The sequence below is a fragment of the Rosa rugosa genome, chromosome 5 (genome assembly GCF_958449725.1).
Source record: "Rosa rugosa chromosome 5, drRosRugo1.1, whole genome shotgun sequence".
Taxonomy (NCBI): Eukaryota; Viridiplantae; Streptophyta; class Magnoliopsida; order Rosales; family Rosaceae; genus Rosa; species Rosa rugosa.
The window spans coordinates 51,422,763-51,442,184 of NC_084824.1; the positions used below are offsets into that span (position 1 = coordinate 51,422,763).

General features: G+C 47.6%; 1 long non-coding RNA gene across 1 annotated transcript; it reads left to right on the forward strand.

Moving 5' to 3' along the window:
* The first annotated feature begins 1,606 nt into the window (after nt 1–1,606).
* On the forward strand, nt 1,607–13,661 carry LOC133712550 (uncharacterized). The gene is made up of 2 exons (XR_009847470.1): nt 1,607–1,765; nt 13,242–13,661. It is a non-coding gene; the product is annotated as an uncharacterized LOC133712550 (long non-coding RNA).
* Nucleotides 13,662–19,422: the final 5,761 nt, after the last annotated feature.

Here is a 19,422-nt window from a genome sequence, read left to right on the forward strand (position 1 = left end):
AAACCAGCAGAAAATGCCAAAGCGGCAATATATGAAAGCCGAAAGACTGGAGATATCAGTCTAAAATTCGACGATCACAGGAAAAGTGACGTCTGTCCTGAGAATATCAGGGTAAACAAAAATCTTCTTAGAAGAAGCTACAGCATTAGAGAAGCTAGTGTTAGTGGTACAAAATTCTCCGTTGAAGAATCAACAGAGCCAATCACAGAAGAAGAATTAGAAGCTGATCTGAACAGACTAGTAAATATGCTTAGAGCACAAAAGCTCTATGATCTCTATGATGAAGCAGAATTCTACGAAAATCCTGAGCGATTAGAAAAACTAATCGAAGAAATGAAAAAATTCAAACCAGGAAAGGAAAGAAAACTCCTTCCCTATCAAGATGCAGAAATGGAAGAAGTAGAAAGCTTCAAAACTTTCATCATACGAGAAAAGGGAAAACTGAAACTCCCTGTACAGAAAGCCCCTACGGGGAAAAATGGAGAAAGAAATTCTCAAAGATTTTTCCTAGAGGACAAGATACCCAGAGTACCTATTTCCAACTATGGTATATGGCTAGATTTAGACAAAGCTCTAGACAAGAGAAAAACTCTTGACCAATGGGTAGACAGCCTGATGATGGCCTCTCCTCTTACCCTTGGAAAATTCAAAGCACCGGATCTTCAGATGTACTTTGAAACTACTCTCACTGGAGTAGCAAAAAAGTATTACTTCTCTTTCAAAGAGACAGCCCGAGGAAAAGAATGGCTGGAAGAAATCAAAACTTCGAAATCTCAGTATGATTTTGCAGTACCTCTGTATGATCAGTTCTGTGGAGATCTCTCAAATCTGAGTGAAAAGGCTAAAGAAACAGCCAAATCAAATATCTATGCTCTCAAAATCTGTGACATGAGATATTTTGAAGAATACTTGAATGAATTTCAAGAATATTACTGTACGATTGGTGAACTAGAAAATACTGATCTAGTAAACCTGTTGCACAGAAAACTCCCTGAACCATGGAGAACAGCTGTGAGAGAAAGCATAGCTGAAAAACTAATTGAAAGATTTTCAGTTGGAGGAATTGCCGACAGAATCAGGCAATTACTAAAAGAACAATGCAAAGCCAATCTTAGAGCTAAGATGGCCAAGAAACAACTCAAAGGAGTTGAAAATTTCTGTTACGGAATACTGGATATGCTAACCAACTGGGGATGTCATGAATCCAAGTTCCACATAAAATGAAAAGAAAAATATTACTCGAAAAAATTCAAAAAGAGTAATAAAAGGAAAGATTGGAAATTCAAGAAGAGTTCCAATTTCAAGAAACAACAGGATGAAGATCCTAAAAACAAATTATTCAAGAAAAAGAAGAATCACCATGTAATGCCCCGTACCTTAAAGTTTTTACTAGTTACATTTTACCGTGGTTGACCGAAGAGTGACTTTTTCTTTAGTCCGGTAAATTAGGAAATTTATTTGAGAATATCGTAGTATACAAAAAATCGAGTTCGTGGACACGTAGTTTGTTTAAATCGGAGTTGTATTGGGGAAGTTGTGGTAAAAAGGGGAAGTTACTATTCATAGTTGTTTTTAAAAGAATTTCAATTTTGGGATAGAGGAGAGAGAAGTCAAAGCTGCCAAATCGGGACAGACCCGACCTCCCCCTCCTATTTTCTTCTTCTTTCGCCGTTTTTGGTTTTCCGGCGATTTTGTCGCCGTCCGGCCACCCCAGGACGAACCACTCGGCATGGCATGATCCTCTCCTCCTTCTCTACCTAGTCATGTAAGTTTTTCACCTTGGGTAGCTTTAATTTTTGAGATTCGAAGAGGAATTTCCAGAAATGGGAAATCGGGATTTACTTCGATCTCAGGTTTCCGGCCGGATTTCTTGAGGGTTTTGGTTGTTTGTGAGGTGCTGAACGTGTTCCTAATCTTGTTGCAGCTTTGTACATACATGTACATTTGCAAGCATAATTAGCTATAATGGGCCACGCTCATTGTACCGCTAAAGGTACTAATTCCAACCAAAGGAATGACATACAGATACACCGCCAGGCGGGCTACAACCTCAGCGTCGGATCACCCCCAGATCACCGCCGACGCGCATCAGCCAAAGTAGCATCAGAAGTTTCTGAAACTGGGAACCGAAGCACATCAGTCCCACATCGAAAACAAGGAGGAGGTCAGCCTCCTCCTCACCTATAAAAGATTATCTCCTCTCTCCTCATTAATTACGCATTCAATACTTACCTACTGTTACTTTGTCAACATAAATACATTGACTAACTTAGGCATCGGAGAGTTGAAGACTGCCCGGCGCGGTCTCCTTCTGACGCCCTTTGTATTTTACTTGACAGGTAGCGGAAGCTTTAAGAGCAACACAAGTATCAATCCGCCCACCGGATTAGCGTTAACAAAGGTTCAGCTACCGCCGAACTTTTAGACATTAACATTGGCGCTGTCTGTGGGAATCCTTGAACAAAAGGTCATCCCACCACATCCACCATGACTAACGGTAGCGGAGGAAACGCTGAGGAACGGGCGGACCAGTCCACCATCCCCCAACCCTCCGACCCAACGATAGGCGTTTACCGCGCACTATTTACAACCCCGGCCAACCCCGGCGGCGTGGCAAACCCAAGCAGCAGCCGCCCGCCGGGCCAAGATCTCGTCACTATGTACGAGATAGCACTGGCGGATCTTCATAAGGCAAACAGAGAGCGTGAGGAGGAGCGTAAGGAGAAGGCTGAGGCCCAAAGACAGGTGGCTACGCTCTTGGCACGTTTTGAAGTGCTAAAGAGGACTCTGGAGCCCACCGCCCGCCCAGCACAAAGCGAGCAGTCACGCAGCACCAGGCGTAGTCGACCCGGCACTGGCACATTGGTACCAGGGCCAGTCATACAGATGCAGGTACCGCTGAACCCACCTGAATTGTTGGGAATGGGACCACCACCCATCCCCCAACTAATGATTGAGCAGGAGGCGGAATCACTGCCACATACCAACCGTTCAGAGGCTAGGGCAAGGACTGAGGCCAATCCTCCTGCGCCAAGGCGCAGGCAGGTCCAGCGGAGTACCCGGGCTGACACTGCTGGCGATGCAACCGCCCAGATATTGGAAAGGATGGACCAACTGGAGCAAAGGTTAATCCGGGCGGAGTCGGGCGCCCCAGCGCCAACCCAGAATCCACTTTTCGCTTCCAGACCTGGGCCATTCACCGCTGAGATTCTGCAAGCTATCAGACCAGCGTCTGCAAAAACCCCAAAGATGGCGCATTACGGCGGAATGTCTGATCCCTTTGTCCACATGGACACCTTCAAGAAAGTCACCAACAACAAGGGATTCGATGACGCCACCTTGTGTCACTTGTTCAGCGAGACGTTGGATGGCGAGGCAATGAACTGGTTCTTTGAGTGTCCGCCGGGGTCTGTCAACTCATTCCATGCACTATCACACGCCTTCCTCTCCCGGTTCATCCTATTGTCCGCCGGGCACCACAACACAAGTCAACTGTTCAGCGTCAAGCAGGGGGAGGACGAATCACTGAAGGCCTTCGTCACAAGGTGGCGGGCGGCAGCATCTCAGTGCCGCGACCTAGACAAAACAATGGCATCGGCGGCCTTCAGGAACGGACTTCTCAAGGGGCCATTCCTCTATCACCTCAACTACAATCACCCAAGTGCGGCGTACGACCACATCATGAGTGAGGCGGTCATCCACGCCCAGGCGGAATTCATTACGTATGGAGAAACCCCACCGCCACCAGCAACTCTAACAAAATCATCACATCCATCCCCCAGTCATCAGGAAGCCGCTAACAAGACCCCTTCAACACCGCCACCTGACAAGAAGAGGGAGTGGCAGCAGGGCCACCACCAGAGCAAGCAGCAGAAGGACCAGCATTACAAACAGGGTAACCGCCCAACCCACGGGGATAACCGCAACAAGCAGGCGGAGTCCTCACAGCGGTATGCAGTGTTCACGGTCCTCACGGCCTCATATGAGGACATCTACAATCAGGGCAAGGATCAGATCCCACCGCCACCCCCTCCAAAGTACCCAAAGACGGGCAAACCCAGGAACACCGGCAAATGGTGCAAGTACCACGAGGACAGTGGCCACAATACCAACAGCTGCAATGCTCTCAAACGGCCATCGAGACTCTGTACCGCGACGGCAAGTTGGAGCAGTTCAAGGTACGCCAACCGCCACCTGTGATCGCCAATGTTGAGACTTTGGGCCGCATCAACACCATCGACGGCGGTGCCCCAATCACTGGCATGTCCCACAGGGCAAGGAAGCGCTATGCATGCGCTAATCACCCAAAGGAAGTCTGCAACATCCGTTACGAAAGATCTGCCAAACTCCCAAAGTCAGGTTGGGAACCTATTACCTTCTCAGAGGAGGAGGAGCGCGGAGTCAATTTACCCCATGACGACCCATTCTTGGTCGACGCCATCCTTGGCAGATTTTCAGTAGGGAGAATCTTGGTGGATAGCGGGTCCGCTGTCAATGTCGTCTTCAGTGGTTGCTACGACCATCTCAAGCGGAACAAGAAACTACTCCAGGATCACGAGCCACTGCTCAGCTTCTCCGGTGACGTCACGCAACCGCTGGGGTCAGATTACATGAGACTGGTTATTGGCACTAGTCCATGTATGGCGGAGATACATACGGAATTCATCATTGTCGATTGCTTCAGTTCGTATAACGCCATCATTGGGCGGCCGGCACTCAACAAGCTCAAGTGCATCATTGCCGGATACATGCTTCTCATGAAATTCCCCACACCCAACGGCACGGGCTGTGTGAGAGGAAGTCAACAGTTGGCTCGGGAGTGCTATTCAACGACTATTGCGCGCTCAGCGCGCCGCCATGAGATCCTGACAGTGGGCAACCACGCACCGCCCTCGGATATTTTCGAGGATCCTCGAGATGAGGAGGAAAAATATGTAAAGAAAGAGCCGGTCAACCCGGACACATCGTTGAGAGTTGTCTGCATCTCGGATGAGCACCCTGAGCGGACAGTCCGCATAGGCGCCCAACTAGACCCAGGGGTAGCGGCAGAGCTCACCCAATTCCTGCGTGATAATGCCGCAGTATTTGCATGGTCCTACGCAGACATGCCAGGTATCTCTCCTAAAATTATCACTCATAAGCTGACCATCAAACCATCCTTTTATCCCATCAAACAGAAGCGGAGGGCCTTTGATGAAGAAAAATACCGGGCAATAGGAGAGGAGGTCGCCAAGCTCCAGGGCATTGGATTCATCCGCCAAGTCATTTATCCCCAGTGGATCTCTAATCTGGTTATGGTCAAAAAGCCCAGCGGCAAGTGGCGAATGTGTGTCGACTTCAAAAATCTCAACAAGGCATGCCCAAAAGATAGTTTCCCGCTACCCCGTATCGATCAGCTAGTCGATGCAACCGCCGGACATGAGCTCCTCAGCATGATGGACGCTTTCTCCGGGTATAATCAGATCAAGATGCATCCCGGCGATTAAGAATGCACAACCTTCACCACCGACAAAGGCCTCTACTGCTACAATGTCATGCCTTTCGGTCTGAAGAATGCCGGCGCAACTTATCAGCGGTTGATGAACGCCATGTTCGCTGAACATCTGGGAAAAATTATCGAGGTCTACGTGGACGACATGCTAGTTAAGAGCATAAAGGCCAGCGGACATGTGGCAAACCTCAGAATCATAGTAACTATTCTCCTGGCCTATGGTATGCGCCTCAACCCAGAAAAATGTTTCTTTGCGGTCACAGCCAGCAAATTTCTGGGTTACATCGTCAGCGAGTGAGGCATCGAGGCTAACCCGGACAAGGTACAGGCCATCCTCAACCTGGCGGACCCCAAATATAAGGTGGACGTCCAGTGCCTCCAGGGCAAGTTAACCGCCCTTTCTCGATTCATCTCCAGACTCACCGATAAGTGTGCCCCATTCTTCAAGCTCCTCAAAACAACTCACAAAAAGGTCATCAGCTGGAACCCAGAATGTCAGGCGGCGTTCCAGGGCCTGAAGGAGTACTTGGCGGCAGTCCCTCTCCTTTCTGTCCCTGTGCAGGGATAGACACTGTTCATATACCTAGCGGTCTCAACATCGGCGATAAGCTGTGCCATTGTCAGGCGGGAGGCTCAAGACGAGCTCCCAGTGTTCTACGCCGGTAGGGGCATGAACGGGGCAGAGACAAGATATCCTCCCTTGGAGTAGCTAGTCCTCGCACTCATCTTTGCCGCCAGGCGCCTCCGCCAATACTTTCAGGCTCACACGATCCACGTGTTAACCAATCAACCGCTGAGGCAGGTTATGCAGAACCCTGAACACTCAGGGCGCCTCAGCAAGTGGGCCATTGAGCTCAGCGAGTTTGACATAGAATACAAGCCAAGGACCGCCATGAAAGGCCAGGCGGTGGCGGACTTTATCGCTGAGCTCACCGAGCGTCAGCCAGAACCCGGCACCGAGGCGGAGCCTGGAACAGAAATGGTTACCGCGGAGGAGGCAGCTCCGCTGCACTCAGACTGGAACCTGCATGTGGACGGCTCCGCTAGTGCCAAGGCCAGCGGCGCCGGAGTCATCTTAACAGGACCCGGGGGATTGAACGCGGAATACGCGTTGAAATTCAACTTCAAAGCTTCAAACAATATGGCGGAGTACGAGGCCCTCATTGCCGGCTTGCTCCTCGCCATTGACTCAGGGGCTGACAGCGTCAACATATTCAGCGACTCTCAATTAGTCGTTAACCAGGTCAACGACAGCTTCCAGGCCAAGGACCAGCAGTTATCGCCATATTTGGGGTACGTCAAAACGTTGCTCAAAAAGTTCAAATTTCACACCATCACACAAATCCCTAGGGAAAAGAACGCTAAGGCTGATTCACTGGCGAGACTGGCAACCGCCCAACCACATCAAAGTCCAGCGGACACAAGAGTGGAGTGCCTTGACAAGCCGAGTATCACAAAGACCATGGCGGAGATCTTCAGCATTGCGGTCAGCCCCAGCTGGATGGATGAGATCATTGCATACAAACGCAACGGCACATTGCCGGAGGACAAAGTTCAGGCGCGACAGCTCAAGCGGAGAGCAACCCGCTACAACATCCAGAATGGTAAACTTTACCGCCAAGGATTCACTCATCCCAACCTCCGCTGCCTAACCCCAGAGGAGGGAAAGGCCGTCCTAGCGGAAATCCATGGCGGAGAATGCGGAAACCACTCAGGCGCCAGATCCTTGGCCAACCGCACAATGCGACAGGGCTACTTTTGGCCCACACTTGGCGATGACGCCAGGCGGATTTCGAGATCTTGCCACAAATGCCAACAATTTGCAGATCTCCCACATGCACCGGCAGAGCCGCTGTCAATTATCATCGGCCCATGGATTCACTCCACGTGGGGCCTCGATTTGATGGGAAAGTTCCAAACCGCCAAGGGCCAGTTCAAATACATCATCGTCGCCATCGACTACAACAGCAAGTGGATAGAGGCGGAGCCACTCACGGCAATAACTACCGCCAAGGTAAGTCACTTCCTCTGGAAGAACATCTATTGCCGCTATGGTGTCCCACATACAATCATTACAGACAACGGCACACAGTTCAACAATAAGGAACTCATATCTTTCACCGCCAACCTTGCCACCAAGATGAATTTTGCGTCAGTCGCTCATCCCCAAACCAACGGCCAGGTCGAAGCAGCAAACAAAATAATCAAGAAGCTGCTAAAAAAGAAACTCGACGACGCCAAGGGCTTATGGGCGGAGAAGCTGCCAGAAGTTCTATGGGCTATCCGGACAACTTCAACTTCCGCCATCGGCGAAACACCCTTTTGTATGATGTTCGGAACAGAGGCTGTCCTACCTATTGAAGTAACTCAGCCTACCGCTAGGGTCGAAGGCTACTGCCCAGAGACCAACATCGACGGCGTCAACCTGGATAGGGACCTCCTAGAAGAAAAAAGACACAAGGCCCATTTGCACAACTTGCAAAACAAACAACGGGTATCGTGTTTCTACAACGCCAGGGTCAAGGCCCGGAACCTCCAATTGGGGGACTGGGTAATGAAGGAAGTAATTCCGCCGCCAACAAAACTCCGCCCAACTTGGGAAGGTCCATACAAAATTGTGGAAGTCGTTAGCCCAGGCACCTTCTACTTAATGGACAAGGATGGCGTCACGTCGACCCACCCTTGGAATACCGAACACCTTCGGTATTACTACAAATAGTCATCCGCTACCCAGGAGTATCTTGACTTAGCTAAATTTTTGTTCAATATTTAGCTAAAGGAAGCTACCCAACGGGTACTACCCCACTTTTGTACACGCTGATCAATCAGCTATCAATGAAACGAGGAATTATTCAAACCATTGTTACCAAGTCTAGCACTGAGGGCAACTGGCAACGCCAGCAATCGTCAGCGGACCTCGTCCGCTACGTAGTGCACTTGGACCAATCTTAATTCCTTTAATGTTTCATTGATCAAAAAAAAAAAAAGAATACAAGTCAAGATACTAGCGGTGCAAACACATCATAGCAAACACAACGTCGAAAACTTCATTCCATTTCAAAAAAAAAAAAAAAAAAAAAAAAGGAGAATCTCTGGCGGTCCCAGCTGGCTTCAGGGGTTGCCCTCGGCATCTTCTGCTTCAGTGGGCGGCGGCACGATCGCTCGACTCGTTTGATCGGACACTCGAGCTGTCGGACTGGGGGTCTCTATGGTACCGTCCGCCCGGGTATGCGCCGCCAGGAATCCAGCACGCGATCTGACGGTGTGGGATTGGGGGTCTACTGGGACCTTTCCGTCGGATGTGCACCGCTTTCCCCACTGCCTGAGCGGGCACCTCCCGCTGGGGCAGGCATGACCTCTTTCTCCGGCGGGGCACTCTTGGCCGGCGGCGCATCAGGCTGTGACGCTTTGCGGAAGTAGATGGCGCCCTTCCGCTTCAGCATGTCTATGTTTGCCAAGGCCCCGGCCTTCGCGGACTCGGTCATCGCCTTCGCGTACTCTGCCGACTGCTTGAACGCTTCAACGGCGGCGGCCGCGGCAGTTTCCCCTTTAGCCCTCAGGCGGACAACCTGGCCTTCCAGCCGCTTCAGCTCCATCGCCCTAGCGATAGACTCCCGCTGCACAATGATAAGCTTCTTGTCCTTGGCGTCTATCCGCTCCTCCAGCAAGGCGATGTCCTCCTCCAACTGGGAGACGCGGTCATTCCTCTCCAGGTCCCGCTCGATGGCCACATTAAGCTTACCACGGACATCGGCAAAGTCACATTCCGCCTTGACCAGCCGCCTTTCTGTATCCGCCAGCTTCTCCCTCGCCTCCGCCAGATCCCTCTGGAGGCTTCGAATCTCCTCCCTCAGCTCCCCTTCGACCAGAGGCTGCTTCCTTGCCGCCTCAAACATGTCGTTGAGGCCAGCTGAAATCTGACCAAACGCCGAGCTGTAGGGCGATTGGTCAACCGCGGTTAGGCGTGAGATCCCCGTTAGGCCGCCAAACCCTAGCCTCTCGCACAGGTGGAAGAGGAACTCCCTCTCGCCATCTGTCATGAACTCCGCGTAGGCGGCGAAGGAGTCCAGGTCACTGGTGGCGGGCGCCTCCCCGTCCACTACAGCACCTTTGGGCAGGGCTTGCCGGGCCTTCTTCTGCTGCCGGCCCCTGACAATCTTCACGTCCTCCCCCTCTTCCTCATCGGGGGAGTCTATCTGCCGGCGCTTCCTCTCAAGCACCCTCGTATTGCCGCCAGCAGCCCTCGTCACCCTCGGCGGCGGTTCCTCCCTTGGGGCGGTGACAGTCCCTGCCGGCTGCACGGGCTTTTCTTTCTGGGAACCATGCCTGTTGGCGGGTACCCTCTCCTTCGTAGCAGCAGCTGTGGCGGCCCCTTTTTTGCCGCCTGCTATGGGGACCCCCGCCTGGACGACGAGCAGCCCATCATCGCCAAGGTGAGAGTGGAGCGGCAACTGCCACACCACCGGAACCTCTGACTGGCTCAGCGCCAGTGTCTCGGGGTTCACTACGGTCTGCTGGGCCACCAACCCCTCGGCGTACATTGTCTCCAGGAAATTATCAATCTCCGCGCGGTCCATGGCTTTTTCGAAAGCGTCCCGGCTCGATTTGTTACCTGGCGGCGTTTCTAAAAAAAAAAAAAAACTCAACCAGTCAGTCGGCTACTTAGTACAAAAAAAAGAGAGCAATATGGCGGCAATTTCTTACCAATGGACCGAGTTAATTTCTGATCGACTAGCAACTCCCAGCCAGTCAGAAGTCGGAAGTCCAGCAAGTTGCGGTTCCGCCAACAACCTCTAATCCGTGCCACGCGACACTCCTCCTCGCGCGTTAAGTTGTACCGCAATCCCGCTGCACAAGCACAAACCGATTAGTAAAGGTACATTTGCAAAATATAAACCACGCCAGCTACATTCAGCGGAAACTGGTTGCCAACCTCGAATAGGTTGGAACTCCGACTTAATCCTAAACGTCGGCCCTTCCTCGTTCGCCCTAGCCTGATACTCCCACCCATCCGTGGCGACGCAGAAGGTCCCCCGCTAGTAGGACATTGAATCCCTTAGATTCTCGATCAGCTTGGGTGCTCCCTGGCGGCGGTTCAGGTTCACTTGCCCTCTACAACCCTGGCGCTTCACGTAGACCAACTCGTAGAAGTGAAGCACTTCCGCCACAGTAAGCCCCTCGCACGCGGACAACAGCCACAGTGAGTTCATCGCCAGCATCAACCGCCACATGTTGGGGCAAATCTGACCGAAGGCAAGGCCAAACTCGCACACCAAGATTTGAAGATTGGGCACCAGCGGGAGTGTCACTCCTTGGCGGAATATCGCCTCATGCACCGCCGCAAACCCCGCTGGGAGAATCGACGCCTTTTCATCTACCGTCGACGGCCGTAGTTTCACCGACCCCGGCAACCGGAACGTCTTCTTCATTCGAGTGACGGCGGCGGCATTCATCCGCCCTCCTGCCTCGTCAACGGCGGTGCCATCCTCGAGGAACCACGCCGACTCAGCATCCTCCCCCGCTGTTTCTTCTTCCCCAGCGGAGCCGCTGGCAGCGCTATTGCTCGCCAAACGCTCGTCGCGCCTAGCTTTGGCAGCGGCGGCCTCACCCGCCCTTGAGCTCTCTGGATGTGGACCACGACCCATGGCTACTTCCCAAGGTATGGTCTGTAGCGGCTCTACCTCTAGCGGTTCCGGCAGTGAGGTTCCTGCATGGGCAGACGGACGCAACGAGTCAATAAATATCCTATCCGCCGCGCTGAACGACACGTCAGACCCGGAATCCTCACTGCTCGAAATCTCTATGACGTTAGCCATCCAAAACCCTAAAACCCACACCAGTTAGCACAAACACAGATCTAGCCTATTCTCATATCAGTTATAGCCAAGAACATCAAGAACAATTTACCCAGAAAATGCCAAAATAAGAACAAACACACTCAACCCAGATTCGACCATCTACCTCATCCCTAAACGCCAACTCCTTGCCACCACCATAACCCAACCCCAAGTCTCACTTCACACCTCAGACCACGCCAAATAATAGAAACCATCCCAAACCCAAAAACAACAGACCCATAAAACGGCAGATTCAATGAAACAGGGAAAAGGGGAACCCAGATACCAACCTCGGTGTTGAGGCCTACGGTGTGATGGTGCGCAGCAATCTTGCGAGTGGTGAGATCGTCGTTTCTCCGGGAACGGAATCTCAGGGCTCCGGCAATCTATTCCTTCGGTCTTGGACGAACAGAGCGAGAAGACGACGACTGAGTTTGAAGTTTTTACCAAAGTGTCAAATCTCGCCGAGTTTCCCCCCCTTTTATGTCAACATCAGCGCGTCCTCAGCCGTCCGCTCAAAAACGACATCACACAGCAGCCGTACACGTTTCGCGGATCTCCACTTACTCTCCGGCTTAACCGAGGCGTCGCCTCGGTTACGGAATCCATAATTACTATCATTAATGACGAGAAGACGGCCAGGCTTAGGAGACAAACCTCCGCACGCTAACCCTCTACGGGTTGGACACGTGTTAACCACCACCAGACGAAGCGTCTGGTGGAAGTAACCACTTGCGGTGACTTCCCCAACCGTCCTAAGTCTCCGCTGAGCGAAACCCCGCCAGCGGAACTTCTCCCTTGTCATCTTGCAAGCGGGGCATCTTCCGCTACACACCTCTAGCGGAGCCCCTTATCATCTTGCAGGCTGCGTACTTTGTTCAGCACAGTATCGCTCAATAAAATACCGCCAGGCACGTCTACTGGACGCTGCTTCCTGCTGCAATCAGCGGGGGGATTTCCGCCAGCGGCGGATCCCGAGGCCACGCCTCACTCTGACAACGACCGCCACGCGGCGTTACGGTCAGACGGTCCCTACGGGACACGGGGACTTGTGTCAACAGTCTACGACGGCCCTGATCATGCACGTTGACCCCCGTCACTTGGGTGCTAAAGATTGGGCTCGCTACCCAACACCCTCTGCTCCGCGCAGCTCCCCCTTAACAAACAATTTACAGACCATCCGGATGTCTATCTTAGCCGGGGAGTGGGGGACTCCCTGGGGGGCCTAGCAGGGGCCCACCCGAAAGGGTATAAAGCGTTTGCTCAGTAAAATCCATGGTTGACAACGCACTGACGCTAATTATGCTCTTGCAAGTCTAGCGGAAGAAAACGCTTCAAACCGCCGAACAACTCCCCAACCAAGATTGCCCTCCTTGACTGGGGACTTGGGGGACTTGTACATACATGTACATTTGCAAGCATAATTAGCTATAATGGGCCACGCTCATTGTACCGCTAAAGGTACTAATTCCAACCAAAGGAATGACATACAGTTACACCGCCAGGCGGGCTACAACCTCAGCGTCGGATCACCCCCAGATCACCGCCGAAGCGCCGCCACGCGCCGCGCCAAAGTAGTATCAGAAGCTTTTGAAACTGGGAACCGAAGCACATCAGTTCCACATCGAAAACAAGGAGGAGGTCAGCCTCCTCCTCACCTATAAAAGGTTCTCTCCTCTCTCCTCATTAATTACGCATTCAATACTTACCTACTGTTACTTTGTCAACATAAATACATTGACTAACTTAGGCATCGGAGAGTTGAAGACCGCCCGGCGCGGTCTCCCTCTGACGCCCTTTGTATTTTACTTGACAGTTAGCGGAAGCTTTGAGAGCAACACAAGTATCAATCCGCCCACCGGATTAGCGTTAACAAAGGTTCAGCTACCGCCGAACTTTTAGACATTAACAAGCTTTTTTTGGCCGGTGAAGGAAGAATTGAAGGTGATTGAAGGCGTGAACAGTAGCATGAACAGTAACTGACGAGTTCTTAGTTTTGTTTTGATCTTTCCGGCCAAATTGTTGGGTTTTGTTGGTTGTTGCAGGTACAGAAACTGTTAGGTGTGTTGTGGAGATGAGTTTGAGCTTGTTAGGTTGGCCGGATTTGGGGTTTGGTGTGGTGGCGAGTGTAACCACGCGCCACTGCTGGTGGTGGTGGTGAGGAGGCTCTGCCAGCCCTCCAAAACCCATTAATTGAATCTTTGAGTTATGTTTTAGATTTGAGGATATTTGGGTATTGAGACTTTTTGGAATTTTATGTTGGGTATGGTTGTTTTGAATATTATGGTATAAATTTTATGGGGTAAATCTCTTGGTAAAATGCTATTGGTGAATTATTTTGTTGAGAAATTGAAGTTGAGATTGTGAATTGAAATTAAATTGGTTAAGTTATCGAACGATCCTTGTGAAGATTAGAGATTAAGCGAGGGCGTTGATTAGTTAAGGAATTCTGAATTTGAGAATTTAAATCATAAATGGAAGAGAGGGAATGTTAGAGGAAATTTTGTGAATAACAAGCATTACTTTTCGAGGGAATGAGTTTTGATTCTTAGATTATTTTCTTATTGAGGTTAATTATATACTGCCAATTATTACAGGACGTACTGAGCCCTCGAGCGAGGAGGACACGGGCAGGCAACAGGATTAGCTGCGAGACTCACCTGTGAGTGGACTTTTATTTTATTTAAATGATGCATGCAGCATGACATTAAATTATAACTTGATTACTGTTGAAATAACGAGGTTTTCGTGGAAAGAAATGTGTTTAAAGAAATGATATCGGCTTAGTTATGTATAACTGCTCTGATAGCCATTTTAAATTTGGTGAATGTTAATGCTTGAGAATCTGTTATCGTATTGAAGTTAAGGTGACATTCGTGCTTTCGGAATGTAATATATACACTTGGAATGTATCTATGAGTGTGAGTTTAGTTTTAAGCATGTCCAGGTTGTGAATTGTTGGGTAGCCCATTTTAGGGGAGGTCCTGCCGATTTTTCGGCAAGATTTCACTTAAAGTGGGTCCCACAGGCTCGTATCCGGGTTTCGGGGTGAAACTTGGGTCGGGTTCTGTCACACCATGTCAATCATAAACAACCAAGCAAGAAAGCTTGCAGATGTTGGTTATGCAAAGCAGAAGGGCACTATGCCAACGAATGTCCGAAAAAGGGTAAGAGATCTACTAAAGCTCTGTTTGATGTATACGAGCCTATAGTAGAAACAACAAACATGAAAGGCTACGAAATAGCCTATTCTGATGATGAAGAAGATGACAGGTCAGTTTATTCTGCCTGGTCTGAAGAAGAAGAATCATCTGACTCTGAAACAGATTATGAAGTAGAGTACTTAGAATCTAGACAGATGAATGTTCTAAAAGTCAAAAACTGGGAAGAAAGTAAGACAGAAGCATTAATGTCTTCTTATCAGGTGAACCCTGGTACATTCGTTTGTGACTACTGCTTATGTCACGAAAAGGATGGTCTCCCTATGTTTTGTGAAGAGTCAAAAAAGACTTATCACAAAGAATGCTTCATAGCTGAAGCAAGAAGAAAAACCAAGCATGGCCTTATCAGCCAATTGGTCGAACAAGAATATGAAAAATATTTCTCTGAGCAAAAAGAGAAAGAAGTAGAAACTTTGTTCCAAGAAATCATGGAACCATCTTCCTCAAAAATAAAGGAAGAAGAAATCGATGAACAAAAAATCAATGAAAATATAGAACTGGTTGAACCACCAGTAATTGTTCTAGAAGAAGGTGAATGTAAACCATTCATACCTCAAGAACAAGCTCAAGAAAATGAGCTTCAACAATCGAAAGTCGTCTCTACTAGTAGATACAGCAACTACATAGAGATTGGGCTAAAATTCCCTGATCACAAGAAATATCATCTACATGCATTTGTAGATAATGGATCAGGATTCACTGTTGCAAAGAGATTTGCAATTCCAGAAGAATTCTGGAAGAAGATAAGAAAAGAACTGCTACTGGTGTCACGTTTGACGAAAGTCACCTTACCATGAACAAAGTAGCAAAAAATGTTCATATCACCATTGGTGGAGGAACATTTCTCATCCACAATGTTTGGCAATCTGAAGGCCAAGGATCTGACTTCTTGTTGGGAAATGATTTTATTCTCCAACAGAGATTCATCCAGGATGAAGAAGCGATAGGCTTCAGAAAAGGAGAACGGGTGTTCTGGGCAGACCGACTTACAGAAAGTGTAGTAGGTCCAAATTTTACTAAGCAGTATCAGAGATCGCAACAGAATATTGGTAATCTTACCTACAAGCTCAAATTCGAAACGATACTCCAAATCAAACAACAAGAAGAATTGCTTGTTGAAGAATCTATGGAAGAAGAAGAAACTAGTGAAGATGAAGAAGCTAGTTTTCTCCATGAACACAACCTCAAGCACTTTCAGAATAAGCTTGAGTCCCAGAAAGTTCCAACTCTTGAGAAAATCAAGAAACTACTCGAACAGAATATCGATGTAGACCCTCAGAAGTTTTGGGAAAAAGACCCAGTGGTCTGTGAATTAAGATTACATGACATGAATGCTATCTGTCATGTCAAAGCTATTCCACAGTACAAAGAGGAAGATAAAAAAGAATTCAGAAAAGACATTGAAGATCTCCTGAACAAGAGACTAATTCAACCCTCCAGTAGACTTCATCATACTCCAGCATTCTACGTGAGAAACCACGCATAAAACCTCAGAGGAAAAGCTAGAATGGTGATTGACTACAGAGATGTCAACAAAAAGACTGTCAAAGACGGTTATCAAATTGCTCAAGTACGAGTACTGATCAACCAGCTCAGAGGAGCTAAAGTCTTTTCAAAATTCGATGCAAAGTCGGGTTTTTGGCAAGTGAAGATGCATCCTGAGAGTATTCCTCTCACTGTATTTGGAACACCACCAGGTCATTACGAATGGATGGTAATGCCTTTTGGTCTAAAACAAGCTCCCTCAATTTCCAAAGAAAGATGGACAACATCTTTAAACATGTTGCGGAGTTCTGTGTCGTCTACATTGATGACATCCTTGTCTTCTCCAAAAACAGAGAAGAACACATGAAACACCTCCACGAGGTTGTAAAGCTGATAGTTCAGCATGGAATTATCCTAGGTGAAAAGAAAATTTTCTTTATCCTCGATGAAGTTGATTTCCTAGGAATAAACATCAAGAATGGAGTAATAAAACTCCAACCTCACATCCTTGAGAAGATCTGGAAGTTCCCAGATATAATTCCTGATGCCAAGAGTCTAGAGAGATTCTTAGGAGTCATTAATTATGGGAGAGATTTCATTCCCAAAATCTCAGGATTAACAACAATGTTATCTCCTAAGACAAGTTCCAAAAGAAAATGGAACTTCACAGAAGATGATGAAAAGATTGTGAAGCAGATAAAAAATCTATGCAAAAACCTCCCTCCTCTACAGCAACTAGAGGAAAATGATGATATTATCCTCCAAACAGATGCGAGTGATAATTATTGGTCCGATGTTGTTCTGGCGAAAACGCCTGGAACTAACATTGAAAAGATCTGTAAATTTTGTAGCGGCAACTTCAGCCCTGCAGAGCTAAATTATCCCACAGGGGAAAAAGAAATTTTGACTGTTAAGAAAACAATTTTAAATGCTCCAGCTTTTCTTGGAAACCCTTTACTGTCCGCACCGATTGTGCTAGAGTAAAGAATTTCAAAAATTTTAAACTTGATAAAGCTGCTGATAGAGGAAGATTAGCAAACTGGCAATTATTTCTTAACCAATATGATTATAATGTTGAACTAATTGCAGGAAACAAGAACTATCTTCCAGACGCCTTAACCAGAGAATTGGCAATGTTCAGTAGAAAAGATGACGATGAAGGTCGCAATCCCAGAAGCAGAAGAACTGGGAAAGAACATGAACCCGCTGAGGATCCCAAAGAAAAAATCTTCAAAAAGATTCCTGCTAGGTCCAAAAGGACTAGCCACAACTGATCAATCCGAGGGTAAAGGATTGGCTAGCCCGTCTCAAACGACAGACGATAAAGGCTCATCAAGACCGTTGACGGCTGTTGCTTTGCCAAAAAGCAAACCTACTCCAACTGGAGTAATAAATGTTTTTAATTATGAACTTCAAACATTTGACGCTCCTGTGTTTAGAACTGGCAGGAGGCTAGCTTACCACTAGAAAGCAATTCTGGATAATCTCCTATTTGCATTTCAGGAAAGAAGCAGTGGTCTGATGTTCCCAGCTCTCTTCGCATTAGCTGAAGAACTCTATGAAAATGCTAGACCACAATTTGAAGAAATTCATACACAGCAGAGTGCTGTTCGAAAAGAGAAAATTCACTTCCTCGAAGATCCAGAAAGTGCTAGAGTCCCTATCATAGCACTAAAAGAATCAGATTGGTTTGAAATTCCATAATCTGATAGGAAGTCATAATTCTGAGGCATGTATTCCTCCAACCCTCTTCATCATTGCAGGACCCTATGTTGGAAGATAACTAGTTAATGTTCAGAGTGAGCATCCTCAAGAACACAAGCATTGGCTTGTTGAAAATGGTTTTGTCCATAATCTGTGGACTAAAACGAATGATGATCTCAAAGGCTTACCCCCTATCATTGTCAACACAGTCAAGAATGTCAGAAAAAATGACTGCATGCTGAGACTGAAGTTTAGATCCACTCCACCAGAATGGATTCACAAAAAAAACGGTGAAGTTATATACATTTCTCCATATCATTATGTGAGGATTATTCAAAGAAGATATCTTCAGCCCGCCTGTGTTGGATACAATGGCCAGCCAAATTCAAGCATTCCATGGATGAAGGCCATGTCTCTAGAATATATCAAGAAGATCATCTCTGAAGACACAAAGAATACCTTCCTGGCAGCAGGAGAGAAAACAATTATCACTGCTTACGATTACCCTGACGTCGTCAGCAGTGACCTTTTCCTATCTCTCATAATAAAAGAGATAGACTCGACACTGGCATGCTTATAGTGGGTAGAAAAGCTTGAAACAGACAACCACTACAAGATGTATGTTGATACAGATGTCGAAGACAATGCAACAACTGCTCGAATGGCCCAGGAAGATAACAACTCGTTTGTCCTTGGTCACAATTTAGAAACAGACGAGAACATGTGAAGCAGCAGGTGTAGAAAGCACCGAAAGTACTTTTGGACTTTTCCCAAAAGTTGCTTTTGCTTTTCAAAAAGACAGGTGAAAAACATTTCACCTAAAGGAATCTGCTTTTCCCCGTCCGACCTCCACCAGCAGGAGCACTCAGGAAAGCAGGAAATCACGGAGTTGTTCTGTACATTTTTATGTTTTGAATTCCAGTTTGCGTTCTGCTCCCTATATAAGGAGCTTTAGGTTTCATTTGTAGGGCATCGAATAATCCTTCCATAAAAAATCTCCTCACTTCAAAAAATAGCTTAAGGAACTTGAGCAGAAGAGTCTTCTCTCAAGGAGAATGCCATAGTACCAGTGTGCTTTTCCCTTCTTGAGTGAAGTGTGCTTTCATTACAAGTAAGTACTGTAATCATTCTTATGGATAGCTAAACAGCTTTTTAGCTGTTTACTTGAGAATGAGGCTCTGAATCCTTAGCTTGTAATTATGTTTAAATAAATATTTTCAGTGTGTTCCCCCACTTCATCAAGTCTTAAATTCGCAAGTTATCTTATGTTTCTATCAATTATGTTTGGCCATTATCTTATACTACCTTTAAGTTCAGATTTGCTGTTTCTTATGAACATTTGCCTCAAACTTAGGATAGAAACAAGCAGCAGTGATTCCGCCTGTTAAAGTAACCGTTAGGTGAAAAACTTGGGCATGTTGAAGGCTAGTTTTGTTTTTCTCAGAAGTTTGAACATGTTTTTCTAAGAAAAAGTGAGTTTTGGACCCAAAAGTCAGCATTGGATATACTAGGCACTACTTTAGAAAGGACTACCTTGATAAGTCTTTTCCCCTAAAAGTTGTGTAAATCGGCAAAATACAAGGATGATGGATTGATTGGGCAAAATACCATGAGATTTTGGGCAGACGGGCACAACCCCAAAGAAATAACATTTACCCATAAATCAAAACGAAAATCAATTCTA